Source organism: Hydractinia symbiolongicarpus, chromosome 9, assembly GCF_029227915.1.
Source record: "Hydractinia symbiolongicarpus strain clone_291-10 chromosome 9, HSymV2.1, whole genome shotgun sequence".
Classification (NCBI taxonomy): domain Eukaryota; kingdom Metazoa; phylum Cnidaria; class Hydrozoa; order Anthoathecata; family Hydractiniidae; genus Hydractinia; species Hydractinia symbiolongicarpus.
The window spans coordinates 10,684,539-10,701,192 of record NC_079883.1 but is presented as its reverse complement, the minus strand read 5'-3'; the positions used below and the strand labels follow the sequence as shown (position 1 = coordinate 10,701,192).

The window sequence follows — 16,654 nt, the reverse complement described above, 5'->3', positions numbered from 1 at the left end:
AACTCAAAGAAATTAAATAAAAAAATTTGATCACAACGTCAAAATAAATTGCACGTATTTGCCCCTACTAATGTCTACGGCCATACCACGATGAACACACCCGTTCTCGTCTGATCACGGAAGTTAAGCATCGTCGGGCCGGGATAGTACTTGGATGGGGGACCGCCTGGGAACTCCCGGTGTCGTAGGCTTTTGGCTTGAGTGTGTTATAAACTGCCGTGTCGCGGGGCATAGGCTGTATTCTCCCCCAGTGTACGCGTTTTGTTCCCGCCGTAGACTATGCAGAGTGCCGTCGGAAAGAGGACTGCTATTATTCTTTTATTGCTTATGTGGGCCGCCATCGGTAATAGTGCAACACCAAGGCAACCCGTGGTCACGGCGTGAATGAATCCACCTCCATGACCCAAGGCCAAAAATCAGATTAATATACTGACCATTCAGAGAATGGCCTACCAGATATTAAACTGATAAGAACAGATACTACACTTGATCTTAGCCATTAGGCCGAGAAGCGATAAAGAACAAGCGTTGCCATGATAGGCATCGTCCACACACCGTAACTGCTTGTGGAGCATGTCACGTTACTGTAAAGCTTACAACTGTCACCGCGTACGGATGGACGGCGACATAGTAAAAATCACGGCTGTTGATTTAGCCGTAGGATGGAGAGCGACTGTAGCGAGTGGATGGTAACTTACATGAATGCTAACAAAGGCGACGATACTAAGTGCGTGATATTACTTTCCAATATGACTGCGTACATTCCGTTTATCAACGCATTACGCCAGAACGTGCGCGCGCGTTACACAGTAGACCATGCAGCCGAAATGCGACAGTGCGACCCTGCCAGGAGTCGAACCTGGAATCCCCTGATTCGTAGTCAGATGCCTTATCCATTGGGCCACAGGGCGATGCTTATGACTTCGCCCCATCGTTATTTTGGCTTGCGCATTCGTTTTACTTACGACAGAATTCTTCGTGTTTGTAGCCATGAAAGAAAGGGACTTCTGTGAGTGAATTTTTTTACTGTGGTCTAATAAAAAAGTCGAAACGCAGTGCCCAATATATGAATTGCTCCTAATAGCCGGAAACAGGCCGTGTCGATGATGTAGGCCGACATACGCAACGCAAACCAAAGAACGCTTTATGAAAATCCTAACACGGGCGCGGAAGAAGCCCAAATTAACAGAGTAGATGTAATGCTGAAGACCTCAAACTCCAGCAGCTTCTCTTTCAGACTATTGCGTCGTGCTACAAATAAAAATTAACATGCTTTCGCATAGTCGCGGCTCCCAAAACGGACATTATACGATGTACAGAAACACACATTTCTGTTTTCGCGCCAAATCAATTCCCGGGAGTGGTACTTTTACGTCCGCATACTTCGCACCGTCTTAAATTATATCTCATTTACACGGTAATGTTTAGTATACTTCTACTGTGATAACAAGCATCGTTTATCGTTGGATTGTTGTAAGAAAACATTAAAAATGAGTGAAGCAGCTTCTCCAAAGAAAATCGCACCCAAGAAGAAACCTGCTGCAAAGAAGACAGCTGATCACCCTAAATATGTGGACATGATCAAGGCTGCTATCGCTACCCTAAAGGAACGCGGTGGTTCATCTCGCCAAGCTATTACAAAATATATTCATGCAAATTACAAAGTTGCTGAAAACTCAGATCATCATCTGAAAATGGCTCTTAAACGAGGAGTAACATCAGGCGATTTGATTCAAACTAAAGGCACTGGTGCTTCTGGATCATTCAAGCTAGGTCAGGTAAAAAAAGAAAAACCTAAGAAAAAGGCCGCAGCAAAAAAGCCAACGGCAAAGAAGCCTACTGCAAAGAAAAGTACACCAAAAAAGAAGCCAGCAAAGAAGAGCACGCCAAAGAAAGCAGCAAAGAAGCCTGCCACAAAGAAAGCCTCGGCTAAGAAACCAGCAGCTAAGAAACCCACAAAGAAGCCTGTTGCTAAAAAACCTGCAGCAAAGAAGGTCAAAAAGACTCCCAAAAAGGCAGCAAAGAAGACCGCAAAAAAATAATTTGTGTGTATCTGGCTATTACATTAACAAACGGCTATTTTTATAGCCACACATTTACAAAAAAACATTATCTTGGTACAAAGTTAAACTTGTTTAAGTCACTTAAACAGTTAAAAAAGAGTAATTTTAAGATTAGATTCCCTAAGTTTAAGTATTTTCGTTTTTAAATTTCTTATTTTCTTGCTTTTACTTTTCTTGCCCTTCATATTTTTAACATTGTCAAACTTTATGTAGCATAAAATTTTTATGTAGCATAAAATTTAAACAGAAAGCAGAACAAAGTTTGATATAAAAAGCTTGCCGTAATATTTTTTATGGATGTGTGGCTATAAAAATAGCCGTTTTTTGTTTGGTAAGATGCTTAGGCACGTTCCCCACGAATTCTTCTTGCCAACTGGATGTCTTTAGGCATGATTGTAACTCGTTTTGCGTGAATGGCACACAAGTTAGTATCCTCGAACAAGCCAACAAGGTACGCTTCAGAAGCCTCTTGCAGAGCCATAACGGCTGTGCTCTGGAATCGCAGATCTGTTTTGAAGTCCTGAGCAATTTCTCGCACAAGACGCTGGAAAGGCAACTTGCGGATCAAGAGCTCGGTTGACTTCTGGTATCTTCTGATTTCTCTGAGAGCAACTGTACCAGGTCTGTAACGATGTGGTTTTTTCACTCCTCCAGTAGCTGGTGCGCTTTTCCTCGCAGCTTTAGTGGCGAGTTGTTTTCGTGGAGCCTTTCCTCCAGTAGATTTACGTGCAGTTTGCTTTGTACGAGCCATATTTTAAGAAGTCGATGTAGTACGGATACACAAGACGGTCTAAAATGCACTATCGCGCCAAAGTTTTATTTCTCATATTGATTGACAGCTAAGGTTCAAAACAAACCATTTGATTGGTGCTAAGAAAGTAATTTCTGATTGGCTGCATAATGACATTACGCTCATTACTTTAACATTTTTATAAAATCTGTGTTTTTTGGCTACGGGAAAACGGCTGTATCTTCTGATACACAAAAGCTTTTGACTTTTTTTTTTTTTAGTAAGTAGCAGAAGGTTTGGCGAATTCCAACGATGCCAAATTTATTGCCTTACTGAAACATTAAGACCACGAATTTTTAAAAAAACTACAGTTTTACTTAAAAAAATGTACAAAATGTTCGGAACATTTTGTAATGACGCAACTCTATTGGTTAATTAGGGTGTTTCCACGAGCAGTAGGTAATTTTATGGCCTCTTTTTAAAGCTGTCTGAATTCTGTTAACTCAAACGTTGTTTTTGTACTCGTTCTGTACGCAACTATATCAATATGTCTGGACGCGGAAAAGGAGGTAAAGGATTGGGAAAAGGAGGTGCTAAACGTCACCGAAAAATTCTTCGTGATAACATTCAGGGAATCACAAAACCTGCTATTCGACGTCTTGCTCGACGAGGTGGTGTCAAACGTATCTCTGGCCTTATCTATGAGGAAACCAGAGGTGTACTGAAGGTTTTCTTAGAGAATGTTATTCGTGATGCTGTAACCTACACAGAGCACGCTAAACGCAAGACCGTTACCGCTATGGATGTTGTTTATGCCTTAAAACGTCAAGGAAGAACTCTTTACGGATTCGGAGGTTAAGCGTTGTCATTGCTCAACAAAAACGGCTATTTTTATAGCCACAAATCTTTTAAAACATTACTTTGTGCACGCTTCCAAATTACACAATGTGTAAAGTCTTGTCACAGTTACATTTATTGCTATACGATACTATGTCATATATGACACAAAAAAAATTTAGAAATACTTTGTAGGGTTAATTTGCCTGGGAGTGTTTCCGTGAAAAGCTGGGTTAAGTTAAATGTAAGCAATAACATGGATCAATGTACTTGTCTTTTCTGCAAGTACAGCTAATAATACGTATGAAAAGTGAAGCTAATCCACACACACACATGGGGAAGTATTTTAAATGTAGGCTAGTGTTCTTAAGCACATTATTTAGAAGTTTTATTAACTTCGGTTAACTTGTAGTGACGCCAAGTAAATGTTTTTTTAAAGATGTGTGGTCTTAAAAAAGACCGTTTGTGTTTGGTAGACGTTGGTTTACTTGCTGCTTGTGTATTTTGTGACGGCTTTTGTTCCTTCACTGACTGCGTGTTTTGCAAGTTCTCCAGGCAAGAGAAGACGTACTGCGGTTTGAATTTCACGAGAAGAGATGGTCGACTTTTTGTTTTGAAGAGCCAAACGCGAAGCTTCGGAAGCAATGCGCTCAAAGATGTCGTTGACAAATGAGTTCATGATGCTCATAGCTTTGCTTGAAACTCCGACATCTGGGTGAACTTGTTTCAAAACATTGTAGATGTAAATAGCATAACTTTCCTTTCTCTTTCTCTTGCGTTTCTTTTCACCAGTTCCACCAATCTTTCCTCCTTTTTTGCCGGCTCTTTTTTCACCTTTCTTGGCTACTTTAGGTGCCTGTTTTCCTCCTTTAGCTGCTGCGTCAGACATGGTTAAAAATTTTTGCTACTTAACTTGTAAATAAGCATTAAACTGCAAGTCAAAACTTTTTGTTTATAAGTAAAAAAATCGGATCGAATTCGATCCGAAAACGCCGATACGCAATTTAATTGGTTAAAAAAAAAATCTTTTGTTTAATACTTAATTATGATTGGTTAAAAAAACATGATTTCGATCCTATTTTTATGATGAAAAAACGAGTAAAGTTTATTTCGTTAACACTTACGTTAAATATTCGTACGTTTTTGTATTAACTTACAAATCAAATCGCAGTTATGTCTGGACGTGGAAAAGGTGGAAAAGCTAAGGCTAAAGCCAAGACAAGATCCTCAAGAGCTGGACTTCAATTTCCAGTCGGTAGAGTGCATAGATTCCTTCGTAGAGGGCACTATGCTAACCGAATTGGATCTGGAGCACCAGTTTACTTAGCAGCCGTCTTGGAATATTTATCTGCTGAGATATTGGAGTTGGCTGGTAACGCAGCAAGAGACAACAAAAAAGCTAGGATTATTCCAAGACATTTACAATTGGCTGTTCGTAATGATGAAGAATTAAACAAACTTTTGAGCGGTGTAACCATTGCAGCTGGTGGTGTTTTGCCAAACATTCAAGCTGTCTTACTCCCAAAGAAGAACGACAAAGGACAGAAGAAGTAAACCGCTACACTCAGAAAACAACGGCTATTTTTATAGCCACACATCTTTAAAAAAACATTGTTTTTTTCACAAAACTATAACCTTAAAGTCTAATAGATAATCCATGCATACGCCTTGTCCTAAGTAACTCAAAGAAATTAAATAAAAAAATTTGATCACAACGTCAAAATAAATTGCACGTATTTGCCCCTACTAATGTCTACGGCCATACCACGATGAACACACCCGTTCTCGTCTGATCACGGAAGTTAAGCATCGTCGGGCCGGGATAGTACTTGGATGGGGGACCGCCTGGGAACTCCCGGTGTCGTAGGCTTTTCATTTTCATTTGTTGCCTTTTCATTTCAATGGTGCTGTGATATATTTCTTGTTATAACAATTAAGGAACGTGGCGGTTGTTGAAAGTGTTTCCTATGACATTTTCCTACGACATTTTCAGGTGATAGTACGAGAAAAAAGAGCTTTCAAATGCATACAAACTCGATCTATTGCCGATCATCCAATAACCCTGACGGAATGGCAAATAAAATAAAATTCCGCCGCCTTCCGAGGACTTATATCGCAATCACGTTTCGTAACAGCCAAGCGAGGTTTTACCTTAGCGTTTAAGTCACCACCGACATTTGGCCGCGCAACTTTTCTAAGCTCATTCATTTTGACTTAAGGAGGGGGCGAGCGCGGACGCAGGCCCCCACTACCAGAAATTGTACGGTCGAGTTACTGACGTTTGCAGTAATCGCAGAGGTCAGCCCAAGCGTAGTGCAATGCAAGAGCCTCACTCTGGAAGAAAACCCTCATTGATCAGTCTTTACTTCCCCGTCAGGTAAGTATGAGTTGGAACTGCACCGTAGCATGAGGGTACCCTTCAAAGTTTGTTAATGCTTGTGGCTTGAGTGTGTTATAAACTGCCGTGTCGCGGGGCATAGGCTGTATTCTCCCCCAGTGTACGCGTTTTGTTCCCGCCGTAGACTATGCAGAGTGCCGTCGGAAAGAGGACTGCTATTATTCTTTTATTGCTTATGTGGGCCGCCATCGGTAATAGTGCAACACCAAGGCAACCCGTGGTCACGGCGTGAATGAATCCACCTCCATGACCCAAGGCCAAAAATCAGATTAATATACTGACCATTCAGAGAATGGCCTACCAGATATTAAACTGATAAGAACAGATACTACACTTGATCTTAGCCATTAGGCCGAGAAGCGATAAAGAACAAGCGTTGCCATGATAGGCATCGTCCACACACCGTAACTGCTTGTGGAGCATGTCACGTTACTGTAAAGCTTACAACTGTCACCGCGTACGGATGGACGGCGACATAGTAAAAATCACGGCTGTTGATTTAGCCGTAGGATGGAGAGCGACTGTAGCGAGTGGATGGTAACTTACATGAATGCTAACAAAGGCGACGATACTAAGTGCGTGATATTACTTTCCAATATGACTGCGTACATTCCGTTTATCAACGCATTACGCCAGAACGTGCGCGCGCGTTACACAGTAGACCATGCAGCCGAAATGCGACAGTGCGACCCTGCCAGGAGTCGAACCTGGAATCCCCTGATTCGTAGTCAGATGCCTTATCCATTGGGCCACAGGGCGATGCTTATGACTTCGCCCCATCGTTATTTTGGCTTGCGCATTCGTTTTACTTACGACAGAATTCTTCGTGTTTGTAGCCATGAAAGAAAGGGACTTCTGTGAGTGAATTTTTTTACTGTGGTCTAATAAAAAAGTCGAAACGCAGTGCCCAATATATGAATTGCTCCTAATAGCCGGAAACAGGCCGTGTCGATGATGTAGGCCGACATACGCAACGCAAACCAAAGAACGCTTTATGAAAATCCTAACACGGGCGCGGAAGAAGCCCAAATTAACAGAGTAGATGTAATGCTGAAGACCTCAAACTCCAGCAGCTTCTCTTTCAGACTATTGCGTCGTGCTACAAATAAAAATTAACATGCTTTCGCATAGTCGCGGCTCCCAAAACGGACATTATACGATGTACAGAAACACACATTTCTGTTTTCGCGCCAAATCAATTCCCGGGAGTGGTACTTTTACGTCCGCATACTTCGCACCGTCTTAAATTATATCTCATTTACACGGTAATGTTTAGTATACTTCTACTGTGATAACAAGCATCGTTTATCGTTGGATTGTTGTAAGAAAACATTAAAAATGAGTGAAGCAGCTTCTCCAAAGAAAATCGCACCCAAGAAGAAACCTGCTGCAAAGAAGACAGCTGATCACCCTAAATATGTGGACATGATCAAGGCTGCTATCGCTACCCTAAAGGAACGCGGTGGTTCATCTCGCCAAGCTATTACAAAATATATTCATGCAAATTACAAAGTTGCTGAAAACTCAGATCATCATCTGAAAATGGCTCTTAAACGAGGAGTAACATCAGGCGATTTGATTCAAACTAAAGGCACTGGTGCTTCTGGATCATTCAAGCTAGGTCAGGTAAAAAAAGAAAAACCTAAGAAAAAGGCCGCAGCAAAAAAGCCAACGGCAAAGAAGCCTACTGCAAAGAAAAGTACACCAAAAAAGAAGCCAGCAAAGAAGAGCACGCCAAAGAAAGCAGCAAAGAAGCCTGCCACAAAGAAAGCCTCGGCTAAGAAACCAGCAGCTAAGAAACCCACAAAGAAGCCTGTTGCTAAAAAACCTGCAGCAAAGAAGGTCAAAAAGACTCCCAAAAAGGCAGCAAAGAAGACCGCAAAAAAATAATTTGTGTGTATCTGGCTATTACATTAACAAACGGCTATTTTTATAGCCACACATTTACAAAAAAACATTATCTTGGTACAAAGTTAAACTTGTTTAAGTCACTTAAACAGTTAAAAAAGAGTAATTTTAAGATTAGATTCCCTAAGTTTAAGTATTTTCGTTTTTAAATTTCTTATTTTCTTGCTTTTACTTTTCTTGCCCTTCATATTTTTAACATTGTCAAACTTTATGTAGCATAAAATTTTTATGTAGCATAAAATTTAAACAGAAAGCAGAACAAAGTTTGATATAAAAAGCTAGCCGTAATATTTTTTATGGATGTGTGGCTATAAAAATAGCCGTTTTTTGTTTGGTAAGATGCTTAGGCACGTTCCCCACGAATTCTTCTTGCCAACTGGATGTCTTTAGGCATGATTGTAACTCGTTTTGCGTGAATGGCACACAAGTTAGTATCCTCGAACAAGCCAACAAGGTACGCTTCAGAAGCCTCTTGCAGAGCCATAACGGCTGTGCTCTGGAATCGCAGATCTGTTTTGAAGTCCTGAGCAATTTCTCGCACAAGACGCTGGAAAGGCAACTTGCGGATCAAGAGCTCGGTTGACTTCTGGTATCTTCTGATTTCTCTGAGAGCAACTGTACCAGGTCTGTAACGATGTGGTTTTTTCACTCCTCCAGTAGCTGGTGCGCTTTTCCTCGCAGCTTTAGTGGCGAGTTGTTTTCGTGGAGCCTTTCCTCCAGTAGATTTACGTGCAGTTTGCTTTGTACGAGCCATATTTTAAGAAGTCGATGTAGTACGGATACACAAGACGGTCTAAAATGCACTATCGCGCCAAAGTTTTATTTCTCATATTGATTGACAGCTAAGGTTCAAAACAAACCATTTGATTGGTGCTAAGAAAGTAATTTCTGATTGGCTGCATAATGACATTACGCTCATTACTTTAACATTTTTATAAAATCTGTGTTTTTTGGCTACGGGAAAACGGCTGTATCTTCTGATACACAAAAGCTTTTGACTTTTTTTTTTTTTAGTAAGTAGCAGAAGGTTTGGCGAATTCCAACGATGCCAAATTTATTGCCTTACTGAAACATTAAGACCACGAATTTTTAAAAAAACTACAGTTTTACTTAAAAAAATGTACAAAATGTTCGGAACATTTTGTAATGACGCAACTCTATTGGTTAATTAGGGTGTTTCCACGAGCAGTAGGTAATTTTATGGCCTCTTTTTAAAGCTGTCTGAATTCTGTTAACTCAAACGTTGTTTTTGTACTCGTTCTGTACGCAACTATATCAATATGTCTGGACGCGGAAAAGGAGGTAAAGGATTGGGAAAAGGAGGTGCTAAACGTCACCGAAAAATTCTTCGTGATAACATTCAGGGAATCACAAAACCTGCTATTCGACGTCTTGCTCGACGAGGTGGTGTCAAACGTATCTCTGGCCTTATCTATGAGGAAACCAGAGGTGTACTGAAGGTTTTCTTAGAGAATGTTATTCGTGATGCTGTAACCTACACAGAGCACGCTAAACGCAAGACCGTTACCGCTATGGATGTTGTTTATGCCTTAAAACGTCAAGGAAGAACTCTTTACGGATTCGGAGGTTAAGCGTTGTCATTGCTCAACAAAAACGGCTATTTTTATAGCCACAAATCTTTTAAAACATTACTTTGTGCACGCTTCCAAATTACACAATGTGTAAAGTCTTGTCACAGTTACATTTATTGCTATACGATACTATGTCATATATGACACAAAAAAAATTTAGAAATACTTTGTAGGGTTAATTTGCCTGGGAGTGTTTCCGTGAAAAGCTGGGTTAAGTTAAATGTAAGCAATAACATGGATCAATGTACTTGTCTTTTCTGCAAGTACAGCTAATAATACGTATGAAAAGTGAAGCTAATCCACACACACACATGGGGAAGTATTTTAAATGTAGGCTAGTGTTCTTAAGCACATTATTTAGAAGTTTTATTAACTTCGGTTAACTTGTAGTGACGCCAAGTAAATGTTTTTTTAAAGATGTGTGGTCTTAAAAAAGACCGTTTGTGTTTGGTAGACGTTGGTTTACTTGCTGCTTGTGTATTTTGTGACGGCTTTTGTTCCTTCACTGACTGCGTGTTTTGCAAGTTCTCCAGGCAAGAGAAGACGTACTGCGGTTTGAATTTCACGAGAAGAGATGGTCGACTTTTTGTTTTGAAGAGCCAAACGCGAAGCTTCGGAAGCAATGCGCTCAAAGATGTCGTTGACAAATGAGTTCATGATGCTCATAGCTTTGCTTGAAACTCCGACATCTGGGTGAACTTGTTTCAAAACATTGTAGATGTAAATAGCATAACTTTCCTTTCTCTTTCTCTTGCGTTTCTTTTCACCAGTTCCACCAATCTTTCCTCCTTTTTTGCCGGCTCTTTTTTCACCTTTCTTGGCTACTTTAGGTGCCTGTTTTCCTCCTTTAGCTGCTGCGTCAGACATGGTTAAAAATTTTTGCTACTTAACTTGTAAATAAGCATTAAACTGCAAGTCAAAACTTTTTGTTTATAAGTAAAAAAATCGGATCGAATTCGATCCGAAAACGCCGATACGCAATTTAATTGGTTAAAAAAAAAATCTTTTGTTTAATACTTAATTATGATTGGTTAAAAAAACATGATTTCGATCCTATTTTTATGATGAAAAAACGAGTAAAGTTTATTTCGTTAACACTTACGTTAAATATTCGTACGTTTTTGTATTAACTTACAAATCAAATCGCAGTTATGTCTGGACGTGGAAAAGGTGGAAAAGCTAAGGCTAAAGCCAAGACAAGATCCTCAAGAGCTGGACTTCAATTTCCAGTCGGTAGAGTGCATAGATTCCTTCGTAGAGGGCACTATGCTAACCGAATTGGATCTGGAGCACCAGTTTACTTAGCAGCCGTCTTGGAATATTTATCTGCTGAGATATTGGAGTTGGCTGGTAACGCAGCAAGAGACAACAAAAAAGCTAGGATTATTCCAAGACATTTACAATTGGCTGTTCGTAATGATGAAGAATTAAACAAACTTTTGAGCGGTGTAACCATTGCAGCTGGTGGTGTTTTGCCAAACATTCAAGCTGTCTTACTCCCAAAGAAGAACGACAAAGGACAGAAGAAGTAAACCGCTACACTCAGAAAACAACGGCTATTTTTATAGCCACACATCTTTAAAAAAACATTGTTTTTTTCACAAAACTATAACCTTAAAGTCTAATAGATAATCCATGCATACGCCTTGTCCTAAGTAACTCAAAGAAATTAAATAAAAAAATTTGATCACAACGTCAAAATAAATTGCACGTATTTGCCCCTACTAATGTCTACGGCCATACCACGATGAACACACCCGTTCTCGTCTGATCACGGAAGTTAAGCATCGTCGGGCCGGGATAGTACTTGGATGGGGGACCGCCTGGGAACTCCCGGTGTCGTAGGCTTTTCATTTTCATTTGTTGCCTTTTCATTTCAATGGTGCTGTGATATATTTCTTGTTATAACAATTAAGGAACGTGGCGGTTGTTGAAAGTGTTTCCTATGACATTTTCCTACGACATTTTCAGGTGATAGTACGAGAAAAAAGAGCTTTCAAATGCATACAAACTCGATCTATTGCCGATCATCCAATAACCCTGACGGAATGGCAAATAAAATAAAATTCCGCCGCCTTCCGAGGACTTATATCGCAATCACGTTTCGTAACAGCCAAGCGAGGTTTTACCTTAGCGTTTAAGTCACCACCGACATTTGGCCGCGCAACTTTTCTAAGCTCATTCATTTTGACTTAAGGAGGGGGCGAGCGCGGACGCAGGCCCCCACTACCAGAAATTGTACGGTCGAGTTACTGACGTTTGCAGTAATCGCAGAGGTCAGCCCAAGCGTAGTGCAATGCAAGAGCCTCACTCTGGAAGAAAACCCTCATTGATCAGTCTTTACTTCCCCGTCAGGTAAGTATGAGTTGGAACTGCACCGTAGCATGAGGGTACCCTTCAAAGTTTGTTAATGCTTGTGGCTTGAGTGTGTTATAAACTGCCGTGTCGCGGGGCATAGGCTGTATTCTCCCCCAGTGTACGCGTTTTGTTCCCGCCGTAGACTATGCAGAGTGCCGTCGGAAAGAGGACTGCTATTATTCTTTTATTGCTTATGTGGGCCGCCATCGGTAATAGTGCAACACCAAGGCAACCCGTGGTCACGGCGTGAATGAATCCACCTCCATGACCCAAGGCCAAAAATCAGATTAATATACTGACCATTCAGAGAATGGCCTACCAGATATTAAACTGATAAGAACAGATACTACACTTGATCTTAGCCATTAGGCCGAGAAGCGATAAAGAACAAGCGTTGCCATGATAGGCATCGTCCACACACCGTAACTGCTTGTGGAGCATGTCACGTTACTGTAAAGCTTACAACTGTCACCGCGTACGGATGGACGGCGACATAGTAAAAATCACGGCTGTTGATTTAGCCGTAGGATGGAGAGCGACTGTAGCGAGTGGATGGTAACTTACATGAATGCTAACAAAGGCGACGATACTAAGTGCGTGATATTACTTTCCAATATGACTGCGTACATTCCGTTTATCAACGCATTACGCCAGAACGTGCGCGCGCGTTACACAGTAGACCATGCAGCCGAAATGGGACAGTGCGACCCTGCCAGGAGTCGAACCTGGAATCCCCTGATTCGTAGTCAGATGCCTTATCCATTGGGCCACAGGGCGATGCTTATGACTTCGCCCCATCGTTATTTTGGCTTGCGCATTCGTTTTACTTACGACAGAATTCTTCGTGTTTGTAGCCATGAAAGAAAGGGACTTCTGTGAGTGAATTTTTTTACTGTGGTCTAATAAAAAAGTCGAAACGCAGTGCCCAATATATGAATTGCTCCTAATAGCCGGAAACAGGCCGTGTCGATGATGTAGGCCGACATACGCAACGCAAACCAAAGAACGCTTTATGAAAATCCTAACACGGGCGCGGAAGAAGCCCAAATTAACAGAGTAGATGTAATGCTGAAGACCTCAAACTCCAGCAGCTTCTCTTTCAGACTATTGCGTCGTGCTACAAATAAAAATTAACATGCTTTCGCATAGTCGCGGCTCCCAAAACGGACATTATACGATGTACAGAAACACACATTTCTGTTTTCGCGCCAAATCAATTCCCGGGAGTGGTACTTTTACGTCCGCATACTTCGCACCGTCTTAAATTATATCTCATTTACACGGTAATGTTTAGTATACTTCTACTGTGATAACAAGCATCGTTTATCGTTGGATTGTTGTAAGAAAACATTAAAAATGAGTGAAGCAGCTTCTCCAAAGAAAATCGCACCCAAGAAGAAACCTGCTGCAAAGAAGACAGCTGATCACCCTAAATATGTGGACATGATCAAGGCTGCTATCGCTACCCTAAAGGAACGCGGTGGTTCATCTCGCCAAGCTATTACAAAATATATTCATGCAAATTACAAAGTTGCTGAAAACTCAGATCATCATCTGAAAATGGCTCTTAAACGAGGAGTAACATCAGGCGATTTGATTCAAACTAAAGGCACTGGTGCTTCTGGATCATTCAAGCTAGGTCAGGTAAAAAAAGAAAAACCTAAGAAAAAGGCCGCAGCAAAAAAGCCAACGGCAAAGAAGCCTACTGCAAAGAAAAGTACACCAAAAAAGAAGCCAGCAAAGAAGAGCACGCCAAAGAAAGCAGCAAAGAAGCCTGCCACAAAGAAAGCCTCGGCTAAGAAACCAGCAGCTAAGAAACCCACAAAGAAGCCTGTTGCTAAAAAACCTGCAGCAAAGAAGGTCAAAAAGACTCCCAAAAAGGCAGCAAAGAAGACCGCAAAAAAATAATTTGTGTGTATCTGGCTATTACATTAACAAACGGCTATTTTTATAGCCACACATTTACAAAAAAACATTATCTTGGTACAAAGTTAAACTTGTTTAAGTCACTTAAACAGTTAAAAAAGAGTAATTTTAAGATTAGATTCCCTAAGTTTAAGTATTTTCGTTTTTAAATTTCTTATTTTCTTGCTTTTACTTTTCTTGCCCTTCATATTTTTAACATTGTCAAACTTTATGTAGCATAAAATTTTTATGTAGCATAAAATTTAAACAGAAAGCAGAACAAAGTTTGATATAAAAAGCTAGCCGTAATATTTTTTATGGATGTGTGGCTATAAAAATAGCCGTTTTTTGTTTGGTAAGATGCTTAGGCACGTTCCCCACGAATTCTTCTTGCCAACTGGATGTCTTTAGGCATGATTGTAACTCGTTTTGCGTGAATGGCACACAAGTTAGTATCCTCGAACAAGCCAACAAGGTACGCTTCAGAAGCCTCTTGCAGAGCCATAACGGCTGTGCTCTGGAATCGCAGATCTGTTTTGAAGTCCTGAGCAATTTCTCGCACAAGACGCTGGAAAGGCAACTTGCGGATCAAGAGCTCGGTTGACTTCTGGTATCTTCTGATTTCTCTGAGAGCAACTGTACCAGGTCTGTAACGATGTGGTTTTTTCACTCCTCCAGTAGCTGGTGCGCTTTTCCTCGCAGCTTTAGTGGCGAGTTGTTTTCGTGGAGCCTTTCCTCCAGTAGATTTACGTGCAGTTTGCTTTGTACGAGCCATATTTTAAGAAGTCGATGTAGTACGGATACACAAGACGGTCTAAAATGCACTATCGCGCCAAAGTTTTATTTCTCATATTGATTGACAGCTAAGGTTCAAAACAAACCATTTGATTGGTGCTAAGAAAGTAATTTCTGATTGGCTGCATAATGACATTACGCTCATTACTTTAACATTTTTATAAAATCTGTGTTTTTTGGCTACGGGAAAACGGCTGTATCTTCTGATACACAAAAGCTTTTGACTTTTTTTTTTTTTAGTAAGTAGCAGAAGGTTTGGCGAATTCCAACGATGCCAAATTTATTGCCTTACTGAAACATTAAGACCACGAATTTTTAAAAAAACTACAGTTTTACTTAAAAAAATGTACAAAATGTTCGGAACATTTTGTAATGACGCAACTCTATTGGTTAATTAGGGTGTTTCCACGAGCAGTAGGTAATTTTATGGCCTCTTTTTAAAGCTGTCTGAATTCTGTTAACTCAAACGTTGTTTTTGTACTCGTTCTGTACGCAACTATATCAATATGTCTGGACGCGGAAAAGGAGGTAAAGGATTGGGAAAAGGAGGTGCTAAACGTCACCGAAAAATTCTTCGTGATAACATTCAGGGAATCACAAAACCTGCTATTCGACGTCTTGCTCGACGAGGTGGTGTCAAACGTATCTCTGGCCTTATCTATGAGGAAACCAGAGGTGTACTGAAGGTTTTCTTAGAGAATGTTATTCGTGATGCTGTAACCTACACAGAGCACGCTAAACGCAAGACCGTTACCGCTATGGATGTTGTTTATGCCTTAAAACGTCAAGGAAGAACTCTTTACGGATTCGGAGGTTAAGCGTTGTCATTGCTCAACAAAAACGGCTATTTTTATAGCCACAAATCTTTTAAAACATTACTTTGTGCACGCTTCCAAATTACACAATGTGTAAAGTCTTGTCACAGTTACATTTATTGCTATACGATACTATGTCATATATGACACAAAAAAAATTTAGAAATACTTTGTAGGGTTAATTTGCCTGGGAGTGTTTCCGTGAAAAGCTGGGTTAAGTTAAATGTAAGCAATAACATGGATCAATGTACTTGTCTTTTCTGCAAGTACAGCTAATAATACGTATGAAAAGTGAAGCTAATCCACACACACACATGGGGAAGTATTTTAAATGTAGGCTAGTGTTCTTAAGCACATTATTTAGAAGTTTTATTAACTTCGGTTAACTTGTAGTGACGCCAAGTAAATGTTTTTTTAAAGATGTGTGGTCTTAAAAAAGACCGTTTGTGTTTGGTAGACGTTGGTTTACTTGCTGCTTGTGTATTTTGTGACGGCTTTTGTTCCTTCACTGACTGCGTGTTTTGCAAGTTCTCCAGGCAAGAGAAGACGTACTGCGGTTTGAATTTCACGAGAAGAGATGGTCGACTTTTTGTTTTGAAGAGCCAAACGCGAAGCTTCGGAAGCAATGCGCTCAAAGATGTCGTTGACAAATGAGTTCATGATGCTCATAGCTTTGCTTGAAACTCCGACATCTGGGTGAACTTGTTTCAAAACATTGTAGATGTAAATAGCATAACTTTCCTTTCTCTTTCTCTTGCGTTTCTTTTCACCAGTTCCACCAATCTTTCCTCCTTTTTTGCCGGCTCTTTTTTCACCTTTCTTGGCTACTTTAGGTGCCTGTTTTCCTCCTTTAGCTGCTGCGTCAGACATGGTTAAAAATTTTTGCTACTTAACTTGTAAATAAGCATTAAACTGCAAGTCAAAACTTTTTGTTTATAAGTAAAAAAATCGGATCGAATTCGATCCGAAAACGCCGATACGCAATTTAATTGGTTAAAAAAAAAATCTTTTGTTTAATACTTAATTATGATTGGTTAAAAAAACATGATTTCGATCCTATTTTTATGATGAAAAAACGAGTAAAGTTTATTTCGTTAACACTTACGTTAAATATTCGTACGTTTTTGTATTAACTTACAAATCAAATCGCAGTTATGTCTGGACGTGGAAAAGGTGGAAAAGCTAAGGCTAAAGCCAAGACAAGATCCTCAAGAGCTGGACTTCAATTTCCAGTCGGTAGAGTGCATAGATTC

General features: G+C 40.3%; 8 non-coding genes across 8 annotated transcripts; 3 read left to right on the top strand and 5 right to left on the bottom strand.

The window, feature by feature from the left end:
- The first annotated feature begins 72 nt into the window (after nt 1-72).
- On the top strand, nt 73-191 carry LOC130658184 (5S ribosomal RNA). The gene has a single exon (XR_008985401.1). It is a non-coding gene; the product is annotated as a 5S ribosomal RNA (ribosomal RNA).
- A 133-nt stretch (nt 192-324) lies between these two features.
- On the bottom strand, nt 325-516 carry LOC130661192 (U2 spliceosomal RNA). Its single transcript, XR_008988386.1, has one exon. It is a non-coding gene; the product is annotated as a U2 spliceosomal RNA (small nuclear RNA).
- Nucleotides 517-5,381: 4,865 nt separating this feature from the next.
- On the top strand, nt 5,382-5,500 carry LOC130658183 (5S ribosomal RNA). The gene has a single exon (XR_008985400.1). It is a non-coding gene; the product is annotated as a 5S ribosomal RNA (ribosomal RNA).
- Nucleotides 5,501-5,850: 350 nt separating this feature from the next.
- On the bottom strand, nt 5,851-6,015 carry LOC130660145 (U1 spliceosomal RNA). Its single transcript, XR_008987345.1, has one exon. It is a non-coding gene; the product is annotated as a U1 spliceosomal RNA (small nuclear RNA).
- Nucleotides 6,016-6,200: 185 nt separating this feature from the next.
- Nucleotides 6,201-6,392, bottom strand: LOC130661191 (U2 spliceosomal RNA). The gene has a single exon (XR_008988385.1). It is a non-coding gene; the product is annotated as a U2 spliceosomal RNA (small nuclear RNA).
- A 4,865-nt stretch (nt 6,393-11,257) lies between these two features.
- Nucleotides 11,258-11,376, top strand: LOC130658182 (5S ribosomal RNA). The gene has a single exon (XR_008985399.1). It is a non-coding gene; the product is annotated as a 5S ribosomal RNA (ribosomal RNA).
- A 350-nt stretch (nt 11,377-11,726) lies between these two features.
- Nucleotides 11,727-11,891, bottom strand: LOC130660143 (U1 spliceosomal RNA). Its single transcript, XR_008987344.1, has one exon. It is a non-coding gene; the product is annotated as a U1 spliceosomal RNA (small nuclear RNA).
- A 185-nt stretch (nt 11,892-12,076) lies between these two features.
- LOC130661190 (U2 spliceosomal RNA) lies at nt 12,077-12,268 on the bottom strand. The gene has a single exon (XR_008988384.1). It is a non-coding gene; the product is annotated as a U2 spliceosomal RNA (small nuclear RNA).
- Nucleotides 12,269-16,654: the final 4,386 nt, after the last annotated feature.